The following is a 26215-nucleotide window of genomic DNA, read 5'->3' on the forward strand; positions in this document are numbered from 1 at the left end:
GAACCTATAGGGACCACTCCTAATCAAAATGCCACAGCATGCGGCAAGTGGAGAAAGTGTGTATTCAACCACTCATTAATTCACGTTTATGCCCGTTCATTGGTTTATGAGAAGCCTACTATACATGAGGCAATGGGGTGTGAAGCAAGACACATTGGTAGAGAGTTTCCCACAGCTCAGGTTGTCCTTGAACTTGCTGTATAGGCTTTGAGGTTGAACTTGAACTCCTGTGTCTCCTTCCTCTAGCTTCCCAGTGGTAGGATTACAGGTGTGTGCCACCATGACTAAGAACACTGACATGAATCTTATTACAGTATGTTTGACTTTGTTGGTCATTGTTGTTCATTTCTTATTGTGTGTCTTAGTCATAGTCTCTGTTCTATTGCTGTGAAGAGACACCGTGATCAAGGCAACTCTTATAAAGGAGAGCATGTCATTGAGGCTGGCTTATAGTTTCAGAGATTTAGTTCATTATCATAATGGCGGGGAACATGGTGGCATGCAGGCAGACATGGTGCTGGATAAGTAGCTGAGAGTTCTACATCTCGATTTTCGGCAGGGTTGGAGGGGAGAGTAGACCTGGCTTGGGCTTTTGAAATCTCGAAGCCCGTCCCCAGTGACACATTTCCTTCCACAAGGCCACACCTTCTTCTCCTCAAATAGTGCCTCTCCCTGGTGACCAAGTATTCAAGTATGTGAGCCTATGGGTGCCACGCTTACTCAAACCACCTCATCGTGCCTGTTTTATAAATTAAACTTTCAGCAAAAGTCCTAAGGAAAATTATAATGTAGATTTGGTGATTCAGTGCTACTCACAGTTTCTGGCATCCCTTGGGTCTTGGAACGTATGGTATGTTCCACGATGAGGGGAACAATTAAGACCGTTAAGTCCTCATCTGGGCTTTATTGACAGGAAGTCTTGAGCTACTTTAACCTTTCCCTAGAATGAGCTGAATAACTTGAATTCACAATAGTAAAGATTACTGCGATTTTTATTTATTCTAAACCAACTCCAAATATAAATTAACGAACAGGTAGTCACAGTGGTTGACATGCAAGAGATAGTGTTTGCATGTGAAGCCGATTTCACCTTTAAAATAAATGAATATTTGATTTAAATGTGTTACTATTGTGTTGAGAGAAGCCAAATTGAAAGTGACTGGGAGAGTAGCTTACAACAATGCTTAAAGAAATGTTTATTAATACACTAGTTTACTACAATTCACTTTCCTATTGTAAGTGGATGGAGGGCTGTGAGCTTCTTTATTCTGTGTGTTCCTGTGTAAATAAATGCATTGTGCTATAGGAGACAGAGCCTTAATTGAAGTCTTTTTACAAGGTTAGTTTTACCAGTGTGACTAGAATGCTTTAAAAGAGAATGGAAATAGTATGGTTTTTCTCTTTTTGTTGTTTTGTATTGCTTTTCTTTATTTTGTGTGCACAGGTGTTTGTGCCATTGTCCTATATATATTGGGGTTAGATGACAATGGCAGTTGCTTTTCTCTTTCTACCATGCAGGTCCTGGGAATCGAACTCTGGTCGCCAGGCTTAGCAGCAAACATATTTACCCACTGGACCAGTTTTCCAATAATTAAGAGGAAATGACTGGATTTTCAAGCAATGTTCAAAGGGAACATATAAGATGCTCATTTTTGCAAGTGAATATTTGTTAAGGATCAGTGAAGATATCCTGTATATGGCTTCACATCTTGGACACATGAGGGGGGCCTCCAGCCATTTGTGTCCCTTTATCTAATTAGGCCATCGAGACACTCTGGAAACTGCTAATGCACAGGTTCTCTGCATTCTGTGGTGGACTTAGGCACTGAAAAAAGTGTCACAAAACCCGGAAACGGGACTTCATATTAATGAAGAGGTTTCATATTAACAGCTCATTGTTAAAGTCTTCACCTTACATAGTCTTTGAGTGTGAGGCCAGCCTGGTCTACATACTGAGTTCCAGGCCAGGTAAGGCTTTATAGAAAAACCTCGTCTCAACAAACAAACAAATAAACAGACAAAAACAGAAAAGTTAAACTAAATGGTCAATTTTCAAATCTTTTCTTTACCTTGTATTTGGTAGCATCCCCTCCTCTCCAGCTCTATCTCCCGTCTCCACCTCCTCACTGTCCCCATGTATAGAGACTTTCTTTGTGCTTTTACTAGCATCCTATTTAGTTATTTATTTGAGATCATCTCATATAGCCCAGGCTGGTCTCAAACTCTATGTTGTAGAATTTGGCCTTGAATTTCTTGTTACCAAGAATTATTAAGCATTATTAAGATTAGACTCTGAGCCCAGGCAGCCCCAACAAACTAGACCAGACCACACATTTTTAATAATCCTATTTAAGAAAAAGGTTTTTAGGGCTGGAGAGATGGCTCAGTGGTTAAGAGCATTGCTTGCTATTCCAAAGGTCCTGAGTTCAATTCCCAGCAACCACATGGTGGCTCACAACCATCTGTAATGAGGTCTGGTGCCCTCTTCTGGTCTGCAGGCATATATTGTATACATAATAAATAAATAAATATTTAAAAAAAAAAAGAAAAAGGTTTTTAAAAAGCAAATAATAATTAAGGGCAGAAAAATAAGATATTTTCAATGTGGTTACACTGAGAAGAGGAGCAAAGTGGTTTAGTGATTCCCATGTCCAACTTTGAGGTCCTAAGAGGAGATCTAGGTTTACCAGACTCCCAGCCTTTTCCTCCTAGGCTGTGGCTAGCACCAGGCTCCCAGCCTTTTCCTTCTCCCAACAGGAGATTTCTGGGGGAAATTCCAAAATCTTAGGGTCTGTTGTATTAATAGTCTGATAGCCAAAGGGAGAAACAGAGTTTGTCTTATAATATCTTCATTTCTGCCAGGATGGTTAGTTTCTAATTCTCCTGCTGTAGGTGTGCATTGCCACGCCCACCACAGAGCATGTGACCCTTCGTGACAGGCTTATCATAGCATAGTGTTGTCACGCGTCACCCATGTTGTAGTATATGTTAATACGTGCCTTATGGCGGTAATGTTCCATATTGCATGGCTGCACCACTCTAAAACATCCACTTGTCCAGTCTGTCTGGAGTTTCTGCTTTTAGTCGTTTGTCATGAGCATGTCATATTAGAAGCACAGACACTCGGCGTCTTTCTACAATGTCAGAATTTATTGAATAATAAATTCACAACCTGTTTCTGTTTCATTGGCCACAATTTACCTAGTAGTCCTGATTCCTCCTGGTACCTGGCCATTGGCAAACCCAGGTTCTTCCATTCCAATCTGAATCACTCAAAGGACCCTGGCCGTACATTCTACTTGAGGCATGTACACACAGATTGAGAACACAGAGTTCAAAGAGGACTACTGGAGGCAGACAGGAAGGACTGAATCCAGAGAGCTGTCAGACAAAGGGATGGATGGGTAGATGGCGTTTCTAGAGAGCACCATGCTGAGCTAAAGCCCTAGGGACCTTTAGGAATTCTCAGCCTTTGGGTGTCCCAGAATAGTGGAGACGGCAGGTTGGTGTGGATACTGCATTGTAGTGTGAGGTGCTCTTCTTGTGGGGTCCAGGTGAGAATTGAGAATGTCACTCACTCCCTTTGTTGATCTGGTATGGTCATTAGACACATGAACCTGGTATCTGTTTCTCTCTCTCTCTCTCTCTCTCTCTCTCTTCTCTCTCTCTCTTTTCTCTCTCTCTCTCTCTCTCTCTCTCTCTCTCTTTCTCTCTCTCTGTCACACACACACACACACACACCACTTTTTAAGAAAGCACAGTAAGTTTGTTTCTTTTCAGTATTTATTTCATGTTACATGTATGAATGTTTTGCTGGCATGTATATATGTACACACATACCTGCCTGCCTGGTGCCTGTGGAAGTAAGAAGAAGACATCGGACCCCCTGGAAATGGAGTTCCAGACAGTTATGAGCTGCAGCGTGGGTGCTGAGAATAGAACCCCTGTCTTCTGCGAGAGTCAGTGCTTTAAGCTCTGAGCCATCTCTTCAGCCTCTAGATACAATTTTAATACCCTTGTGCCTGTGTGTGCTCATTCTACTTTGATAGGTTTGTAGGTGTTAACCTTTTCGTTTGCATAAATAAGTCATGAGTCCGTGCCTCATGATTCATGCAGGACAGGTGGTGTGCATAAACAAGATGTGAAGTCCTTCCTTCTCAGTGCCTGTATTCAAATGAAGGCGGTGGAGTCACTCAGGGCTAAAAGCCACTGTGTTGTGCAGTATGTGCAATATGGAGTAACTCAGAGCAGGGCGGAGCTTGAACTCACACTCCCACTGAATGATGCTGTTAGGAACCTTTATAGAGTTTTTTGAGGAAAATGCATTTGTTTTCATCTCTTCTTTTTTCTTTTTCTGACTGTACTGAAACTTACTCTGTTAAACTTACTCTGGCCTCACACTTGGAGATCTGCTTGCCTCTGCCTCCCAAGTGTTGGGAGTAAAGCATGCACTACCACCACCTGGCTTTATTTTCATTTCTTAATTTAAAATTTTACACCTGTGGGTATTTTGCCTGCACATATGTCTGTGTACCCTGTGATGGTCCAAGGAGAGCAGAAGAATGTTGGACCCCCCAAAGCTGGAGTTAGGGACAGTTGTGAGCCACCATGTGAATAGTGGGATATGACACTGGGTCCCCTGGTCGAGCAGCCATTGTGCGGCCATTGCGCTTACCAGCTAAGTTATCACTATGGACCCTGCTTTTATTCCTTGTGGGTATTTGTAGTGTCCAGAAGAGGAAATGCTGAGTCACATGGTAATTGCATTTTAAAGAACTGGCAAGCCTTTTCCAAAGTTGCTGTATCTAGCAGCCTGGGAGAGGTTTGTGCTTCTCCATATAATACATGCCACTAGTATTTGTTATCTGTCTCCTTAATTATGACCACAATGGCAGGTGTGAGATGGTATCTCATTGTGGTGATGCTAAAAATTACTAATAGACTTTATCTTTTAGATAAATTTTCATAGAAATCAAGCAAATGTGCAGCATATTCCCTGTGTCCCCTCCCTGGCACACTGCCCTATTATTAACATCTTATACATCATTCTATATTACTTATGATTAATGAGCTCATATTGTTCTATTATTAGAATGCACAGGGTACTTATTATTTCCTTTGTTTTACCTCTCAATCCCCTGTTGCAGGATCCCACTCTATTTTTAACTCTGAACCCTTAGGCTCTCTTTAGCTGTCTCAGTTCTCATACTCTCCTTGTGTTTTGATGATCTTGAGACTTTTGAGGAAGAGTGCTTAGGTTGCAGGATGCTTCTCTGTTGAGATTTAGCTGATTTTTAAAAAACAAGATTTTTTTTCTTTTAATGAAATAAACTGTGTTGACATTTATTGGCTTTTAGTATCAGAGCAACTTATGTGTAATTTAAAAATAAATAATCAGAATTAGCAATCAGTAGAATTTGTAGAAAATTCTCAGGCCTTTGAACACTTCAATTGCTTCCGGAAGACGAGCAGAAATTGAACTCTAGGTATACTTTCCTTCAAGGACTTGATTCCGTTGAAAGGGGACCAGAGTAGGTCACAGAATTTATCTTTGAGACAGTCACTGGGGAATCTTGTGTAAAGGCAAAGGCACATTTTCTCCTGTTTTGAGTGACAGACAGTGTTGTTTTGCGTGTGTCAAGTCATGAAGTCAGGTGATTAACTCCCAGAGACATTCCAGCACTCTGGAGAAGAGCCCTCAACTTCTGTTAATTCTAGAAGTCTGCACCAGGGCCTTGTGAAGGGGGAGGAAGCGGAGGCCCTGGGAGGTTGAGCTGTTGGGCCTGAGAAACACAGCCTGATACACAGCCTGACAACAGTGTTCTGAGGTTTTCACCCCAGGCTCTGGAGTTTATCTAAAACAAGAATCGATGGACTTAGGGAAGAGTCCTTATCTTACTGGACATTGGGATAGCATCTCCCTGTGTCACGGTGAGGAGAGGTCAGTCCCTCCAGCTAGCTGCACACCTGGTCACTAGCTAGTATCGATCCATACCTATGCAATTTAAGACTGTGTAAGTCTGTTGGCTGCCAATTCTGAAAATAAGTCCAATACTGAGCTAAGCTCCCAGTATATTTTCTTAGTGTGAGTACTATGAACTGATTCTCTTCAGGCGCTTTAATGATGCTTCTCCAGGAATGTGTTTAAGGAGCCTGGCACGGTAGCACATGCGTGTAGTCTATCACTGAGGAACGTGAAAAGAGGATCAGCGCTGGTTTACATAGGGCGTTCCAGGTCAGCTGAGGTCACACAGTGAGACCCCGTCTCAACAAATGGACCACTGAAAATTCCATCAACTCAAGCTTTTTTTTAAAAAAAATATTTATTTATTTATTTGTTTGTTTATTTATTTATTTATTTATACGATATTCTGTCTGTATGTCTGCAGGCCAGAAGAGGGCACCAGACCTCATTACAGATGGTTGTGAGCCACCATGTGGTTGCTGGGAATTGAACTTAGGACCTTTGGAAGAGCAGGCAATGCTCTTAACCACTGAGCCATCTCTCCAGCCCCAACTCAAGCTTCTTATCTTTCAATGTTTCTGTCTTTTTCTATAAAGAGTAAAGGAGAGAAAAATTTGTTGGAGTAATTGTTTTAGGATTACTATTTATGTACTGCCACACCATGACCTAAAATAACTTGGGGAGGAAAGGGTTTATTTGGCTTATGCTCCCACATCACTGTTCATCATCCAAGGAAGTCAGGACAGGAACTCAAACAGTGCAGGAACCTGCAGACAGGAGCTGTGCAGAGGCCATGGAGGAGTGCTGCTTACTGGCTTGCTTCCTCTGGCTTGTTCAGCCAGATGTCTTATAGAACAAAAGGTCACCAGCCTAGAGACAGGATTACCCACAAGAGGCTGGACCCATCAGTCACTAATTAAGAAAATACCCTAGACCAGTGGTTCTCAACCTTCCTAATGCTGTGACTCTTTAATACAGTCCCTCATGTTGCTGGGAATCCCAACCATAACATTATTTTCATTGCTACTTTAAAACTGTAATTTTGCTACTGTTATTGCATATGAATTGTAATGTAAATAACTGTATTCTCTGATGGTCTTAGGCAAGCTCTGTGAAAGGGTCCTTTGACTCTCAAAGGGGTCTTGACCCGCAGATTGAGAGTCACTTCTCTACAAGCTTGTCTATAACCCAGTCTTATGGAGGCATTTTCTTAATTGACGTTTCCTTCTCTCAGATGACTTAGCTCGTGTCAGTTGACACAGTGAACATAAGCAAGCAAGGAGACAATGCTAAATGATACGAAGGGGAAATAGAACTATCTATTATAAGTGAGGGCCTAGTAAAGCCACAGAACTAGATAGACCACTCCGTGGCTAGGAAGAAAGGTTCGGTGGGGATCAAACTGCGAAGCCTGTTTCTCAGGGGCGGAGAGGAGCAAAATGGTGGGAAAGCAAGAAGATTTTATGTGGTGGCCAAGCATTGTGGAGGCTCTTTGAGCTGATACAGGCTGTTTCGATTGACCTGGAACTGGATGTCCCTGTCTAAGGTGGTTAACCTTTGCGGGCGGATTAAGGGAAGTTCTTGGTTAACAGAAACCTGACTTTAGACCTCAGTTTATCCAATGGCAAGCCTTCTATTTTATTGGGCCAGAACATTGTATAGAGCATTGTCACCAGCCCTGCCATTTTGGGGAGCTGCTTTGGACCTGGCATCTATTACATCATCCATCACTTATTGGTCATATTAAATCTTAGTCACACATCTTTCTAGTTGTGACCTTGGTGAGACATTGTTTAACCGCAGTACTATTAAGTGTTCCAGCGTGTGTGTGTTGTTTGCTTTTGCAGTTGTTCATTTCGGTGTTAATGATCGGGTATGTTCAGTGACTTGATGAGATATATGCTTCATGTGCATCTGGCAGCTGAGATTCTCTGACTTGCTTTGTAACTGTGAGTAAGTCATTCAGGTCGCTTTCAGCCATCTTCCAATGGGAACGGAGGCCCACCCACTTAGCTTATAAAATCACCTGTCCTGGAAGACTCTCTGCAGTTCATGAGTTTGGCACTTAAGATTCAAACGGTCAAAAACAAAAGGTAGATTTTCTAGATACTTGTGATTAAGGAAATGTTTTTTTTGCTTCAGCCAAAAATTTTAGAGCTTTGAAATAAAATTATACCACCTGTCTTGGGAGGAACATACACACACACACACACACACACACACACACACACACACACACACCCCATGTTGTTCAGGATGGAAGCTGATATTTGTTTCCACTAAATCTTTCCTCTTTCTAGATTCTGATATAGGAATAAAAACACTAAAGATTTTAAAATGCTTATTTTGCTCAGATTTCATCTAAACGTGGAAGTGCAGTGTGTTGGTAATCACTGTACTTAGATGCTTTAAGGACCGCAGTGCTAAAGCTGCCATAGCAACGCTACTGGTTGGTAGGTTTTCACTTCCCTAATGCAAATGAGAAGATGGAGGCACAGAAAATAATGTGAAAGCACATTGAGTGGTCAGAGCAGAATCAGATCTGCTCATGCCAAAGCTAAACAGTTAACCAATTAATTTGCTCTTAGATGGGCAAGCTTCTGGGTGATCCCCGGCCAGAGCTGCCTTTTGAGTCTTGCTCAGAGGAGCCTAGGTTTTGGGTGATTGGAGGAGAATACAGGAGTGCCTCAGCATTGCCATCTATTTATTAGAGGACAAAATTCAGAATTTCCAAATTTCGTTTCTGTTCAGATTCCTGGGCCCTGCCCTAAAACTTCTGAAGGAGAATCTTTGGGGTCTAGGGATCTGCATTTCTTATCACCCCTGGATCTGTTTTTAGGACTGTAATGAGAATGGTACCAAATGACAGGGTAGCAGGAACAATCCACTGAGAAGGATAAGACAGGCTGGGTGGTGGTGGCACATGCCTTTATGCCAGAACTTGGGAGGATGAAGCAGGCAGATCTCTGTAAGTTCGAGGCCAGCCTGGTTCACAGAGTGAGTTCCAGGATAGTCAGGGCAAGAAATCCTGTCCTGAAAAATCAGGAAGGAAAAAAAAAAAAAGAATAAGACAGAAGTCTTAGCTGGATTCCCATCTTTTTTTTTTTGTTTTTCCAGAAAGGGTTTCTTTGTAGCTTTGGAGCCTGCCCTGAAACTCACTCTGTAGACCAGGCTGGTCTCAAACTCCTAGAGATCCACATTTCTCTACCTCCCAAGTGATGGAGGAAGGTCATTGGTTAAAAAAATAAAGAAACTGCTTGGCTGGCCCTCATAGGTTAGAACACAGGTGGGTGGAGAAAACAGAACAGAATGCTGGGAGGAAGAGGAAGTGAGCTCAGACAGGACAGCTCTCCTCTCCTGGGCATACACGCACGATGAAGCTCCGACCCAGGATGGACGTAGGCTAGAATCTTCCCGGTAAGCGCACCTTGGGGTGCTACACACAGATGATTAGAAATGGGCTAAATTAATAGGTGAGAATTAGCCTAGAAGAGAATGGGCCAAGCAGTGATTAAATGAATACAATTTGTGTGTTGTTATTTTGGGGCATAAGCTAGCCATGCGGGGGGCCGGGTGCTGGGGACGCAGCCTCGCCACTCTTTTTTTTTTTGTTTTTTGTTTTTTGTTTTTTCGAGACAGGGTTTCTCTGTGGTTTTGGAGCCTGTCCTGGAACTAGCTCTCTAGACCAGGCTGGTCTCGAACTCACAGAGATCCACCTGCCTCTGCCTCCCGAGTGCTGGGATTAAAGGCGTGCGCCACCATCGCCCGGCTCGCCACTCTTATCACTACACCCAAGTGCTGGGATTAAAGGCGTGTGCCAGCACTGCCCAGCTCAGGTCCTGTCTTTAATAAAGGCTTCTGCTTGGAGTTATTGGCAGACTCTTGAATATTTGCATTTTTGTTTGTCTTTTTATATTTTGTTTGTCTTTTTATATTTGCTGTTTGTCTTTTTGAGATGCTAACTTCTAAGTTGTTGTTTGTTGTTCTTTTCGTGCTGAGGATTGATCACAGGTCCCCAAACCAGTGCTCCCATGTTTTACATGATGTGATGGGAATGAAATTTCTGTTTAAGCAGAACTGTAAAAACAACGTTGGTCCTTTCCCTAGACATCTTGTCCTGCTCTGGCTTCCCAGTCCTCCAAGTAATTGCTGTTTTCTCTTGTTAATCAGTCCAAGGCCACGGTGATACAATCTGCTGATTCTGGAATGAAACTGCCTGAGTCTGTATTAACTCCCTCGATTGCCCCATTGCGGCGAATCTAGCAGTGTAACTGATGCAAATTTATTACCTTCCTGTACTATAGGTCAGGAGTCTGGCTTAGGTGCCACCAGGCAAAGTTAAGATATTGGGCAGACTATAATCTTTCTACAGGCTCGAGTGAAGGAGCATTTCAGGGCTCATTTCCAATGTTGGTTGAAGTCGCCGTCCTGAGGTTCCCCTTCATGCGGGATATAAACTCGGGGGTTATTCCCAGCATTGGAGGCCGCCTGCGCCCCTTCACTCAGGTCGCCTTCCTCTCATATTCACAGTTAGGGACAACAGGTCAAGCTTCTCTACACTTGAATCTCTTTCCTCCTCTGATTTGAAAGACACTTGGGCCTGCATAGATAACCCAGGGCACATTTCCCTCTCCCAAGGCCCCTGCTCACCAACAGCTGCAAAAGTCCCAGGTATGTGTACAGATCCTGCAGATGATGCTAGAGATATCTCAGGGTATTTTCTTGCCTAATATTGACATATTACCTGCTTTTGACAATAAATCTTAAGCAAACAAGAAAATCTGACTTAATTAGATAGATAGTTTTCTAAATTAAAATCACTTCTGGGCCAGGCTTTAAATAGTTTTAAGAGAGCTGTTTCTTAAAGTTAGTCTCTGGTATTGCCGAGGCTAGCCTCAAACTCCTGGTTTCAAGTGATCTTCCCTTCCCAGCTTCCCCAACAGCAGGAAGAAGTACAGACGCAGGTCACCATACCCAGCCTTTCTACATGTTCTCTGAGATGAAGCCATTGTATTTCCTCTGGGAATTTGGCTGGGACTTACAGTACATATTCAAGAAAAAATATTGACAATAGAAGTGGCGGTCCTAGGACGTCCATCTTTCTGCCCACAACGCTTCTCAATAGGGCAGACACTGAATGGAATGTACAAAGTATTTGAGAAGCTGGATCCAGAGCTTTGTCCCTCATCCCCTGTCCTGTCTCTGTTCAAGGATGCTTGCTGAAATGTCTAAGAGCAAACTCATTTGAAATCACCTTGGTACCAACATAAAGGCTTTGATAGATCATGGTGCCATCCGACCATATGAGCTATCATGAAAGATATCTTCAAAAGGGATTTAATAACACAAAAATTCTTGTTTCCTTTGAAAAAAGATATTATTGTACATTTTATATGTGCATAAACATGTGTATATCTGCGTGTGAGTTTGTGCTTGTATGTGCTGGAGTTACATGTGGTTTGTGAGCCATCTGTTGTGAACACTAGAATCCGAACTCATGTCCTTCGCAAGAGCAGTAACTGCCCTTATTGCTAAGCCAGCTCTCTGGTCCCTTCTCTTTCTTCTTGTTTCCTAAACCTAGGGACTTCTACTTTCTAGGCAAGTACTGGACCACCGAGATACACACATAACCAAAGGATCTTAATTTTTAATTAACAAAATGTCATTGCACGCATCATCGTATCTACAACATAGGGACTTTTTCATAAAGGTATATAATGTCTGCCTAGCATACTTCCTCCTTCCTCATTTCCTTTCATGGGAGGTTTTCTTTTTCTGCAACACGGTTTCTCTATATAGCCCTGGCTGGCTCTGTTGAACTTGCCCTGTAGACCAGGCTGGTCTGGAACTGGAGATCCTCCTGCATCTGCTTCTCAAGTGCTAGGATTAAAGGCTTGTGCCACCACCACCTGGCACTCATCCTACATTCTTTAGCACTCACAACCCACCGTGGGCCCTCCCACATCAATCACTAATTAAGAAAATGCCCTATCGAACTCCACTCTCTATCCTATATCGCTCCAGGCTCAGAGCTTCACTTTCCTGCTCCTCGGTCTCTTTTCTCCTGTATAACCCAGCCATTTTGGCTACATGCCTTCTTGGTTCTCTTCCTTTCTCTCTTGGTGTACTTGGCTCCTGGTCCTCTGTTGGCTCCTCCTCCTCTCCTCTCTTCCTCTCTCGCTCCCACCTCTCCTCTTGGTGACTGGGTTCAGTCTGTTGGCCCCTTTCAGTTTGGACCCTTCCATATGCACATGGCCGTGCTTTCCCTCCTACCTACAATAAAACTTTCTCCCCAACCGTACCTTGAAACAGCCATGTCCACATTTTTCATTCATTTATAAATTCCTAAAGACAAAATCCTCAGTCGTCCCCCTGCCCCCTCCAGACACTTTGAGCCTGTTTTGGAGACTGGTGAGTTTGTCTTAGGGCCCAGTGCCCTCCTGGAGTGGTTCTGGGCGACCATATTTCTTCTTATTTATCACTTGGAATTCTGCCCAACTCTTCTCATTCATCCAGCTTGTGGCCTTATAGAAGCGAACATCCCTTTATTTAAATGCACGTGTGTAGTTTCCTTGAGGCACACTGTAGGAATAGTAGTAGATTGTATCCCTGGTAAGTGGCAGTTAGCTGTGTTTTGACAGGTGTATACAATCATAAAGTCTCCACGATCAGAAACACACGGTGTGTGCATTGCTGCTGAAAGTTGCCTCATGTCCCTTTGCATGTTATCCCTGGGTCATCCATGTGTTCTGACAACAGTTGCTCTGCTGTCTGTCTCCACGGGTTAGTTTGCATGTCTCGAATTTTACATTCACGTACATGAAATTCTAGAAGTACATGTAACACGTACTTTTGTTTTAAAGTTGCTTGTAATTTCAAAATTACTTTTTCTTTCACTTTGTAAAGCTGTTTTGTAACATCCTTTTTTTTTATGGAGGCATTATAAAAGATATTTTAGACTTCCTCCTCAGAATGTGCTGCCACCACAACCATAAATATGGATTGTAAAGTCGATAAGGAAACTGTTCTTAGGCCAGTTTAAAAGTAGACTTGGACTCTGAACCTTGATGTTCTCCCTAGCATAACACTGCATAAGTGCTGTAATGTTTCCAGTTCCTGCTTAAAGACAATGTTTATGTTTGTTTGAAATTAGTCCAGTGATTTGGAGTTAGGATTTTTATTATTATCATTTTTTTTGTCTTAACACAATTTGTTAATTCTTTCTAGGAAACACAAATTAATGGTTTTTGCATGATTCAAAAATATTGGCATTTACAATTAAAGTGACAAAGGAATATTTATAAAAAATAATACAGAAGTTCAGAGGACAGTCCCATTTCAAAGTCTGTGTAAGCTCACTCTCGGAGGGAAGGTGAGGTCTCACAATATATTTTAAGCACTCTAGCTATAATAGATTAGACATAGTGATGACATCTACAGTGCTAAGCCACACCTGTGTTTCAGGTTGGCCTTTCTACCTAGGCCAGATTCTTTTGAGATTAAAATCTCTAGTAGTAGGCAGAACATTCGTTTCGGTGCAGAGTAAGTTGCTGGCTTTCTTTGGTCAAACACTGCCTGTGGCGGATGGTTATCCAAGGGCAGGCACAGCTCAGAGAGACTGAATTTTAAATCTTCTGGGTTTGTTTCTCTGGCCCTCCAACTGCCAGGCGCTAAGACCCTCGGAAGCAGGAAGCAGGTATGTGAGCGGATCCTTCCCTCTGCCAAGGGCAGCGATCCCAGACAGGGCTGCTGTGCTTCTGTGCGATTGTTAAATTGAGCTAAACAGCCTTTCTGATTTTCTCACTAAACTCTTCCTTGCTCTGGGGTGACTTTGCATAATCAATACAAATGATGGCTTTGGTGTGATGGCCATCCAGTTCTTAATTGTGTCTTCCAAATTGATAAGAAAGGAGGTCTTTGGTCTGTGCAGGGTTAGATTTAAAAATTTCACGTAATTCTTGGGTAGACTTTGATTTTCTATTAAGGAATGGATATGAACTATTTGAGAAGGGCTGAAGTAACTCAATATCCACTTGGTATTGCCTTTCAGAAGTTATATGTACTGTTGCTTTAAGCCTGATTCTTTCAGGCCAGTAAAACGACTCTTACTGTATATAGTGTTGTTGTGGATAAGAAAAACTCCTGTTTTTTTTTTTTTCCTCTGAAGAGATTCTACAGTTATGTTTTTTGTTTGTTTGTTTTTGTTTTTTAAAGCTGAGGGCAGGGCATGGCTAGTGATGCAGTGTTCTGTCTGTGCATCTGGGCAGTGGAGAGAGCATCTAAACTGCATCAAATTCTTCATTCTCGTTTTTGCACTTCTAAATCTCGAAGAGCCAGAATTAACAGGAGATAGTGTTCTTGCTTAGGGATTTCAGCATTGCGTTGACTTGGGGACAACAATCTGCTTTTTAAAAAGAGTTTTCTTCTAACCAGTTTCCGTGTGAGCCTGCCACCTTTCACTCTAGTCATTTAAGATGGTTTGTGGGTTGGACTGTTTTCTCTCTAAAGCAGAAATCGAGCAGTTCCCAGCCCACATAAAGCTGAGCTGGTCTTGAATGATGCATGTCAAGGAAACTCGGAAAGTGATACAACTGGCGATTTGAATAGGTCCTAGCGCCAAAGAATTAAGGACTTGTGCCTTCTCAAAACGGAGAAACCTTTCAAAAATCAAGCATGGTCCTCTGTGCAGTGACCTTGAACACTTATACCTCGACTCAATCTGTTCTGTTCTGGGAATCGGGCAAAACGTTTAAAGCATTTCTGTATGAATGACAGTGTAGAGTTACTCTGTGGCTTTTCTTAGGGAAACAAACTCATTATGACCAACTAGTCCTAGAAAGTAAATGCCATAGAAAAATGTCACATAGTTTAAAAAACAGAACAAAACCAAGCCAAGCCTTCCTCGGCGCTCTCTTTGGAGCCCAAATTGCTTTTCCCCTGTTGTGTCCAGACTTCAACAAAGGCCGCATCCTTGTGCAGCTCCTTTCATAATGAACCAGCCAGTCGCTCCATTGTGTTCTTGTGGAGCTGGGGGATAACATTCCTTTATGATCCTTGGTTTAGATCATCTTACCACCCAAAGCATGACATTTGATAACCCTTATTAGGTTACTTTGCGTAGCTACAAATGTGTTCGTGGTGTAGCCTTCTCAAGCCTTTTGAAAAAGTCCACATCCTTACCGACCCACAGTCCCTGCAGGAAAGGGTTCTGTTGCTGGGATCCTGGTAACAGGAGTCTCTGAGACTGGGGCAGCACGGGGGCCAAGCGGGCGCTGCAAATGCACACACATCTCCAGCTCTCAAGTATTCCACTGAGGACTGGCCTGCTTTTTCCTTTTAAGTGCTGATTTTAATCTCAAGCTCGGTGTTTCTGGACCTGAGTTCTTAGAAGACTGGAGAAAGATCATGGCTGTTTCTGATTATGTTCTTCTAAAAATCAAGGTTTCTATCCTTTTCTCTCCTTCCAAATATTTTGGATGTAGTTCTCATCCCCATGGGGCAGAAGAGTCCAGCAAACCACAAGAGGCAAATGGTGCAAAGATTCATATTTTTTTTTTACAAAGCGGGAACTTTGTGAACAGGTAAAGAAATGGCTGGGCTGTTTTTCCCCAAAGTATCTCTTAATGAGCCCCAGGCATTTGCAATTTCTCAACTCCCTCATCAGTAAAAAAGTGAGGGCGTACACCATTTCTAAGCAATAGGTTGTATGAAACAGCCTCACGCTTTAAAAATAGGGTACATCTGAAACACAAGTGAATTTATGTTTAAGAACAAGTGTTAGGAGCTGGAGAGATGGTGCAGTTGTTAGGCACACCCACTGCTCCTGCAGAGGACCTGGGTGCAAATCCTAGCACCCACGTGGTGGTTCACAACCATCGACAACTCCAGTTCATGGGATCTGATACCCTTTCTGACTACTGTGAGCCCTGCATGCTTGTAGTGCACAAACACACATGAAGGCAAAACAATCAAACACATAAAGTTAAATAAATAAATATAAAAAAGTTGTTAGAAAAAGCCAGGATTAAAATGGAGACAGCATTCTTACTTAAAAATAATTTCACTATTCATTGATTCTGGGAAAATCACCTATAGTTTTCAGAAAGACAGTTTCCTTAAAAACAGTTTAGAAAGCCCCAGGCCTTCTGAACTTCTCATCTCTCCTCAGTAAGCACATACTAGGCCATGCTCCTTCTAATAAATAAGTTTTATTAAAGTGACCCTTTCTCTGATAGCTCTGTCTCTCTCTGTCTCTCTCTGTCTCTCTCTCTGTCTCTCTCTCTGTCTCTCTCTCTGTCTCTCTCTGTCTCTGTCTCTCTCTGTCTCTCTCTGTCTCTGTCTCTCTCTGTCTCTCTCTCTCTCTCTCTCTCTATATATATATATATATATATATATGCATTCCAAAATCAAAAACAGTTCAGACACTCAGGCATTCTTGATACAGAATGTCCAACCTGTATATATTTTAAATTTACTACTTTATTCATGGTCATCTTAATGTGTTCTGGTAAGATGGTTCAGTGAGTAAAGTGTTTGCCACCAAACCAGAAATCCTGAGTTCATTTCCCAGGATCTACATGCTGGAAGGAGAGAACTGACTTCTACAAGTTACCCTCTGACCTCCACATGTGTGATGTGGCCCATGAGTGCATACCCGTAAAATAACTAAAAATTATGACCCTGAAAATGTATTGCTAATGATAAGAACTTTATAGTTTCCTTAACTAATACTTCATGGTACATATATACACAGGATAATGTTTACCACCAATGGCTGAATTTAAAGTGTTTTGAATAATCTTGATAACTTTGAAATTTTTGCCTAATACATAATCATAATTTGCTTTTGTTTCATTTTCTACTATAGGAAAAGCTGTTTGCTCATCTAGTGAAGGCAGTTTAGATATCAACCAGATTGCACAATCTCTCCCAGGCATATATAAGCTGCAGAAAATTGTAAATACTGAAAGTAAAGAGAGAGAGAGAGACAGAGACAGAGAAACAGAGACAGAGAAAGATGAAAGAATGAATGAGTGATAGACCACAATACAACCTTTTTTTTCCAAAATTTTTTTTAACTCTGTGTGTGTGTGTGTGTGTGTGTGTGTGTGTGTGTGTGTGTGTAGGTGCTCACAGAGGACAGAAGAGGGCATCAGATCCTTTGGCGCTAGTTGTAAGAGGTTGTAAGCTGCCCCAAGTGGTGCTTGGAAGCCAAACTCTAGCCCTCTGAAATAGTAGCTAGCAGTGAGCCATCTCTCTTGCCCCCAGCCTTTTCCTTATGGAATGTGTTCTCCCTTCCTGGGGTATCCCATTAGCCATTTCTGTCATAAAATCATCTACCACATGCACCAGGTTACTGAGCTGTTGAAATGTATCTGTTAAATATTCATGAAACTGAACTGGTGCCTCCCCCTCTCTAGTTTTAAAAGTAAACATAGGCGTTCTAATATTTACCTCTTGCATCCTGATAGAGACTGGAATTCATGGTGACCATGTTATGTCATTAGGAAACAAGAGTGTGATGGCAGCACCCTCATCTATGAAAAGAAGTCAGAGTAGATGAATTTCAAGGTGTCAAGGTGTCTGTTGTTATTGTTTGTTGTTTTGTCTGTTTGGCGAGAAATGAGATGTTTTAACCTGTGTAATTTACTGCTTTAATTCTTTATAGAACCTACTTCCAAGCAGTGAGTGTTGCTGTGAGGGTAAGTTAATCAGTCTAAAAGAAAACACTAAGTATGTCCAGAAGTGAAATGACAGATTAAGATTTGCTTTGCAAGTCAAGACCTTAGTTGGTCTCGTCCAAGTCAGAAATGTAGACACCTCCCCTTACTCCGTGGCCACTCAGCTTAAACATTGCCCACGCAAGACAATCATTGTCAGGACTCATGCTTGAAGGATTTGTCCCTTCACTTTTCTTGCCGTGGAACTCTACTTGTACATTAGTCAGTAGACCTGCTGTTATGGCTGTATGTGAGCGTATCTGCCCCTTCGAAGCATATCTGCCTATTGATGTCTTACCATAGGAAGTCTTGCTGATAAACATTTCCATTTAAAATGTTGAAGAGGGCCTGTGGGGATAGCTTAGTAGGTAAAGTGCTTGCTGCATGTGCACGAGGACCTGAATTTAGATTACCAATATTCATTCAAAAGCCAGGCATGGCTGTTCATTCTGTGGAGGCAGAGGCAGGAGAATCCTCTAGCCAGCAAAGCCAGATCTGAGAGATCAAGGTACTGTGAGAAACCCTGCTTCAAAAAAACAAACAACAAACAAACCAAAAAAAAAAAAAACAAATGGAGTCTGATCAAGGGAGGCACTCAGTGTCACCTCTGACCTTTACATGTGCATACTTACACAGATGTAAACACACATTGGTATGTGCTCACTGGAACACATGTGCACACACACACACACATAAAATGTGTTATACACGTGAATATGCATAGTTGAAGTTATTAGTTCAAAGTCCAAAAATGGGCTTGTGAGTGAGGTGTATGTCCACAAACTCCATGAATTTATATGCAGAATTTGGATCAATATGTAATTTTGTGTAATGTATGCATAATTTACTAAAAAGAGTAAACATCAGAAAACTTTAAGAATTGGCTGGATGGTGCATGCTGGGAGGCAGAGGTAGGCAGATCTCTGAGTTCAAGGCCAACCTGGTTCGCAGAGTGAATTCCAAGACACCCAGGGCTACTGGAGAAACACCATCTTGAAAACAAACAAGCAAAAACAATCAGTGCTGTAGAGGAAGTACAGGCATCTAAATTTATCTTTATTTTCCAACAATTTTCACCACTTTGAAATGTTTTCAGCTCTTTTAGTATTTCATGATCTTACCATGAAAATTAGTAGTTGTATTAACAGTACTTTCTGCAGTACCCTAGCTCTGCCTTGCCTTATCTGTACTAATATATACACTCATGACTGTGTTTGGCTTATTGGTGATTATAACTCTTTACCTTTTAAAAATATCTGTCCTGGAACTAACTGTGTGGCCCAAGCTGGTCAGAATCTGTGGTCCTCTTGCCTTGGTCTCACGGATGCTGAGAAGATTATAGGTTTACAATCACTTAGCCCAGTTCATTACTTAATTCTTGTTATATTTAATAAAAATAGTAGTTATTAGTAAAAAGGGAGAATTTAGGTTTAAATTATAATTGACAAAGTAAAAAGAACCACGCACAGAAACGTTTTGTAACCCTGTGTACTGAGTCATCTCATTTCACCGTCCACACAAAAGAGGCTCAGCCCTCGTTCTTGAATATCGTGTAGAAAGCTGATTCCCTGTTTCCCTTGAGAACAGCTGCATGACTTCATTGCTCTTGGCCACACAAGAATCATGTGGTTCTATTGAAAAGAACCCAGGACAAAGACCTGGGCACACTGAAAATAGGTCCTAGCTTTGACGCTTCCTAGCACTTGGCCAGCTCTGGAGGTCGGCCTCTCTGATACCGCCTCTTATGTGCAAATCAGGCATGAGTGGGTTCATGAGCATAGTAGTTTATACAGCATAGTAGTAGTAGTGTTTATCACACACACACATTATGAAATTTTATTTTAGTTGCTCTTTCCTACAAGGGTATGTGAGAACCAGATGCAATCATATATGTAAAATTATCTTATAAATTACTAAACACTTAAGCATGAGCCTTAAATTCTCCTACTATTAAACTTATTTTTATATTTTGAGGCAGTGTTTTAAGCCTTGTCTATCCTTGAACTCACTATAGACTTGAGGAGACAATGAATTCCCGATCCTCCTGTGTGTGGTACCACATCTGGTCAAACTTATTCTTTCTTTTATAAAGTTTGTTATCATTTTTAGCTAAAAAACACACAAAGAAACAGGTAAATGTAACCCCTAGTGAAAGGGCAAAGAAGGTAATATCAAAATGGTCTCAGAAGTGACATAGATATTAATCATCAGATAGTGGTATATGAATGATTGTTACTTGAAAAAGTTAAATAGTGACATAGCAAATATCTTTAAAGACTCAAATAGAAATTCTAGAGATAAAAGCTACAGTGATAGGATTAGGGACACATTGGACATTTGAGAAGGGGAGCTTAGTAACCATGAAGTCACTGCAGTAGACATTGGAACAGATAAAAGAATTATGGAACACTTTAAAGTATCAACAAATATGTGGCTAGTTTCCCATGTTCTCATATACTCATCATCCTCTCAAGAAGGGGTGGAAACAGAAGAAATGCTTGCAGACATAAGAGCTGAAAAAAATCAGGATAAAACTGTAGATCCATAGATCTGAGAAACTCAACCCTAATAAAAAAGATAGAGGAAATATTATTAAGGCACAATGTAATTAAATAATATTAAGGCATATCATAATTAAATTGCTTAAAACCAGTGATAAGAGTAAAACCCTAAAATAACCCAATAAAAAAAGGAGATGTAATGTGTAGAGGAGAGGTAACGATGATGTAGATTGGGGTAAAGATTTCCTGTTGGGAAAAGTGCAGACAGTGCATGCAGGAGCATCCTTAATGGTGTAGACAACGAGCAGTCGACTTAGCTCTAAACCCAACAAAGACATGTTGCAAACAAGGATGAAACAGATGTGAATATAAAGCCAGCTCTTCATAACACAAGTCATGTTAAAGGAAAGTGCTTCAGGCGGAAGGAACAAGACGGTGTGGAAGTAAAAGTCTCTACAAAGCAGGGCCGGATGTGGTGCTACATGGGTGGTCACATACAATTGTTTATATTGGTATTCTTATTTTATCTTTTGAGTTATTTTTGTTTTTTAACTTTTAAGATTTTATTTATAATTGATTTATTTGTATTTTTTTGTACATTGGTATTTTGCCTATGTATGTGTCTGTGTGAGGGTGTCAGATCCCTTGGAACAGGACTTATAGAAATGAGCTACCATGTGGATGCTGGGAATTGAACCTGCGACCTCTGGAAGAGCAGCCAGTGCTCCTAACTCCTCAGTCATTTCTCCAGCCCCTATTTTTTTTCTTTGTAACAGTCTTGCCCATCCTGGAACTCTCTCTGTAGACCAGGCCTCCCTAATGCTGGGATTAAAGCCGTGCACTACCACACCTGGCTATTAGTATTTTTAAAGGTTATTAATTTTTAAAATTAAATTTATTTTCATTGGACACCACTTAAAATAAGTCTACCTATTAGATATTAAGGTAATTACTTTAAAATGATAAAATACGGTATGAGCTTTATAACAAAAATAGGACACAGACCAAAATTTTTGTGGGGGAAATGGAAGTATAATGAATATTCCTTATCTGAAATATTTGCACTTAGATGCCTTTCAGATCTTGGAGTTGTTCAGATTTTTGGACTCTCTGTACAGGCATTCTCTTGAAGCTTCCCAGCTTTACCAGCTGACACATTTTAGGTTTAGCTTTCCAAATTACTGATGCTCAACCTCCCTACCATTGTGACATTCTGGTACTCTATGTCTGGCATGGAGTATAATTTCTTGAAGATAAGCTCTAACAAGTTAAAAAAAAAACATATGTTATAAAGCTAAAAGTAACCACAAAAATTTTTGTAATTAATAATCAAAGAAAAGAAATAAATCAGAATTGAAAGCTTGAGTAATCCTCCCCCCCCCAAAAAAAAGAAGATAAAAAGAAAAGGAGAGAAAATAAGCAGAAGAAAGAAGACAGCAGGAAAAGGCTTAAACCTGACCAATCCATACACAATAAAAAGTAATGCGTCCTCAGCAAGAAAAGCTTACTCCAGGAATGTAAGACTCTTAACATTCAAAAGCAGTAATTGCAACCCAAAATACTAACAAACAGAAGTGTATCATCATTTTAGAGACACACAAAAAGCATTGTAAATTTAACATCCATTAGTGACTAATGAATTCCCTGCACACACCAAACTTTCCAACTAGCTAAGATGGGAGCTTCCTCGATCTGATAGATGCAGTTTCCCATGGATGCTTTGACAGCATGTTTCATGATGAAAGAATGGGTGCTCTCTCCCATTATGGCTGGGAGCAACCTGTAAAACCCAATAATAAGCAATGACACAGTAAAATGATAGGCAGAAGATTTGAATACTATGAAAATAATGATACTGAATGAAAAAGCCTTCAGAAGAATATATTGTTAATAATTTTAAAGAATGCAAACTAATCTGTAGTGACAATAGTCACTGTCTCAGATAGGGTTCCTATTGCTACGATACAGAACACCATCAAGAGTCACTGGGGGAGGGAAAGGTTTATTTGGCTTACACCTTCATATCACAGTCCGTCAGTGAGGGACGTCAGGGCAGGAAGTCAAGGAGAGGCCATGTAGGAGCCCTGCTTACTGGCTCACTCCTCAGGGTTTACTCAGCCTGCTTTGGTACAGCACCGGGACCACCAGCCCAAGGGTGGTACCACCACAATGAACTGGGCCTTCCTGCATCCATCATCCGTCCAGATGCTGATGGGGAAACCTTCGGAATCGCCTGCCTGAGTAAATGGTACATTATATCTTAAGTTCTCCATTGGGTGACTCATGTCTAATAATTAGGTAGCAGGTAAGAACTTCTTTGGGAGGTATAAAATATTTGTTAAATATGAAGTGCAGTTATTAATTTTTCTATTGCTGAAATTCTAGAGAGGAGAAACTTCCAGAGCTGTGAATACCACTTTCATTAATGCTGCAGCGCAAAGGAGATGGAGGCTTCATAGCTTGTGGGCGAGTCCTTACTTGCATGTAGAGAATCAGTCTTCCATCAGTAAGAAAACTCCAGACTGCTGTTTGGCGATCCTTCAGTTGAGCAGACTGCTTGTTGAAAGAATAGTGTTAATTTGGTGTGCTTTTTAGTTTGAGAGTTGTTCATTGCTATTATGACCTCCCTTTGTACTTGATAATATGTTTTTAAAAATCCTCATTTTCTTATCCATAACCTTTAGAAACTTAGGATTTTTTTGTGAGTTTTTTTTTAATGAATCCTTGAAAAAAGTACCTGCATATGTCGCATGAAAATTTCTTTCTTTGCTTTTTAATAGGGACAACTAGAGTTGGGTTCTGTGTGCTGAAAAACAAAATACCATCTCAGGAATTCATCTCCTGAAAACATCTTTTAAATGTCAAAAAATGAAAAGCTTTGCTTTTGAGCCAGTGTGTGTTTTGGAGGTTTGAGTTCACTTGGCACCAGTTAGACTAGAGGTTCATTTGCATTCTTTGATTTCTGTGAATTCTGGTAGAGCTGGGGAAAGGATGTCAGGCCAGGAAGTTATACCTAGGTTATTCCAGAATATTTGTATGGGAATTGTGAGTCACCAATCACTGTTTCCTGTTCTTTGATAGCTGTTTGGTGTGGTACTGAAACATGCATTCTGAGACATGTGCCATTTACAGGCAATTACAATCTGGGCAGTTCCCCCCACCCCCCACCCCACAGTGTATAATTTCCTGTGACTACATGATACATAAAACAGGAGCAAAGTACTTTTCAGAGACCAAAAAAAGGGTTGTAAAATAATTCACACCATTTCTCCAAAGCTTAGTTAGATCTTCCCATCAGTTTCCCCAGTTTCTAGAAAGATCACGTAGTGTGTGCACTTTTGGTCTAATAGTTATGAACTGTAAAGTTAGGTCCTGGGCCATCTTTGAACAGAAAAAGATCACAGGGAGCTTGACTTGAGCTGTGGGCATGTAAAGAGACATATCGTGACCTCGGTTAAGAAGGTAAGTAATTGGGTTGGAATTTAATAAGCTCTTTAGGTGCAGAATCCAGCTTTTCTATTTACTCTACATACTTTGGCCTCGGTTTCCTTGCCTGTAAAGTGGGAACTGGAATGCTGCCAATCTTAGAGAGTTGCTGTGAGACAGGACAGGTTATATGTGTGGTACCTAGGAGAGGGCTTGGTCTGTGTGAATGCTCGTATTTGTTGTAAAGAGTAAGAAAGGCCCCTTTGCCTTGTTTGGACTGACAGTATGTTACTGAGCTCAGTGTTTTAGAGTAGCAAGCTTGTGGGAGATTTTGTGAACCGTATCTTTACAGTCTTTAGGTGTTCGTAACTAGGTACCAAGCACTGATGGCACCACTTTTAGGATGGCGTGCTCATATGTGGGTAAGAGCCAAATTTAAAATGTTGCTGCCCTGTGCAAGCCTAAAGATTGTAAGAAGGCAACTGAACTAGAACAGAGCTCCGGAGCTGCTGGTCTTGTTTTCTTGGTGTCCCTTGACTGTAGGAATGGGGCATGTGGCCAAGGGTCTCCAATCCATAGAATCAGGCTGTCATCACATGTGATGATGGGACCACTGAGAAGTGTTCCAGAGCAGCCTCACAGTCCCACTGCGGAGCTCCCGGGAGCTGCGGATTTGCCAGCCAGATCCCATTTGGTCGCCTTCTCTTGAGAGCGCCCTCACCCATGCCGTGCCAGTAAAATCGTTTTAATTTTTAAAAAATTTGACACTATAAGCTTTTTTTGTTTCACTCTTGTTGCTCTATCTATAGTCAGAATACTTGCTACAAATTATAGGCAGGGTAAGGGTTTTCATCATCAAGAAGGTCAGACGGCACTGGTGAAGCCAGCAGTCCTAGAAAATCTTCCTCAAGTTTTTTAAAGCAATAATGAAGAGGATGCGGGAATATAAGTATATGGAGCTGCAGATTGTTATCACATTCAGCAAAACAAGCCAAGCTCAGAAGAAAAAGTCCCTGCATTCTCCTCTCTTGTGAAATCTAGATTAAAGTATAAAGAAAGCGCAAGGAAGCTGTTTGGTCAGAAAAAGGGCCTGGCAGGAGGGGAGGCAGGTGATGAACTTTACCAAATCTTTTCCGTGTGGAGAGCCCTCAGGTGACTGAGGGCACAAGGGACGATGGGTCCCCTTCCACTTGTGAGGAGCAAGCAACGAGGTTAGGAAGGCGTGCTGAGTCTAAAAGAACAAAGTGAGATTGTTATAATGCAACACACAGCCAGGAATAATTAATGTGAACTGAACAGTGCATAAGAGGTGAAGAACTGACCTAAGGAAAGTACAGAGCCATCGTGTCTTAGACTGCGGTGAGGAACTCAACAGGGAAGGTGCAGGAAGGACCCTAATGTGTACAGGCCGCAGTGAAAAGGCCAAGGTTGGAGTGCAGGCCACGGTGAAAGGGCAAAGGTCGGAGTGCAGGCCACAGTAACTAACAGGCTTCCCTTTAGGAGATCACAAAGTGAGTCAGTTTGGAATCAAGTGTCCCTTTACCCTGTGTGGCGGAGGTCTTCGTCCTCTCTAAGGGGCCTAATTGGTATTGTCAGGGCCTCTAGTGTTATCTGTGCACCAAGGCAATTCTCAAACAAGCAAAATAATTTATTTTTAAATTGTGGGAAGACTTTAGACACATGAAAGTACTTCCCAGGTTTGTCTTAGGAAACTAGAAACTAGAAAGGAAACTCTCTGGTCACATTTTATTTCTTAGCTACTTGTGTTTTTTACGTGGTGGTAGATTCTGGTGACTGAGATCTTTAAACTTGTAATAGGGCGCCGAAAATAGAAACAACAGGAAAAGGGAAGGCTGTAGAGGGCGATAGGAGAAGTGGAGGAGGGTACGGAGTGCCAGCGCTACAGCCTCTGTCAGAAATGCTGACCTATCTGCTGCCTTCACCCCTCTGTCCTCAGTGGCACCGCGGAAATCACCCCTTGGCTTAGTCTGCAGGCTCTTTGTGGTGGCAGCAGCCTTCCTTGCTGGCATCTGCCAGCTTTTCTTCCTCCTCTCCTCCCATTCTTCCCCTGCCTTCTTCACCTATGTCTTGTCCCTGAACACTCAGCCTAGGTAAACCTTTTCCTAGGCGTATACTTTCCAAGGTGGAGGGGACCACAGATTTCTGGCTGTTCTTGTCTTCTGTGTTCCCAGGACCCCAAGGCAAGAAGATATTGCTGTTGCTTTAAACGAGGAGGGAACAGACTAAGCAGACAGTAATACTTCAGTAAATTCTGTCATAGTATTGACTTCTGAAAGTTGCTGAAGATTGAAGTACTTGCAGTTTCCCAAAGCCTTGGAAATTTCCCCCGTTCGAAAAGAGACTGCCAAGATACCATCTTTCTTTGGTTGATTGTTTTTAGGTTTTTCCTGGTTCCCTTCCCGTTCCCATCTGCTTTCTCCCACCCCTCTCATCCTCTCCCTTTCCTTTCCCTGTAGCATAGACCAGAGCCTCATGAGCCTAAGACCCCCTCCCCCAATACTGCTGTGTGCGTGTTCATATGTGTATGTGTGTAGGTGCCCACGTGTGCATGTACATGTGGCTGACAGAGGGCAACAGCAGGC

The 26215-nt window shown here is 41.7% G+C and overlaps 1 protein-coding gene across 3 annotated transcripts in view; it reads left to right on the plus strand.

Moving 5' to 3' along the window:
• Pls1 (plastin 1) overlaps positions 1-26215 on the plus strand; it is a 94714-nt gene that overhangs the window by 12380 nt on the left and 56119 nt on the right. Inside the window, exon 1 of one of the 3 annotated variants that reach the window (XM_041677403.1) lies at positions 13552-13661. The exons of 1 other annotated variant lie outside the window; for it this stretch is intronic. The gene's annotated coding sequence lies outside the window, so the exon portion shown is untranslated. Of the gene's footprint in view, positions 1-13551; positions 13662-23530; positions 23649-26215 lie in introns of those variants that run through there. One more of the 3 variants, XM_041677402.1, reaches the window with a different exon arrangement.

The sequence above is a fragment of the Microtus oregoni genome, unplaced genomic scaffold (assembly GCF_018167655.1).
Source record: "Microtus oregoni isolate MIOR12 unplaced genomic scaffold, Mior012 000028F_ref0000031, whole genome shotgun sequence".
NCBI lineage: Eukaryota > Metazoa > Chordata > Mammalia > Rodentia > Cricetidae > Microtus > Microtus oregoni.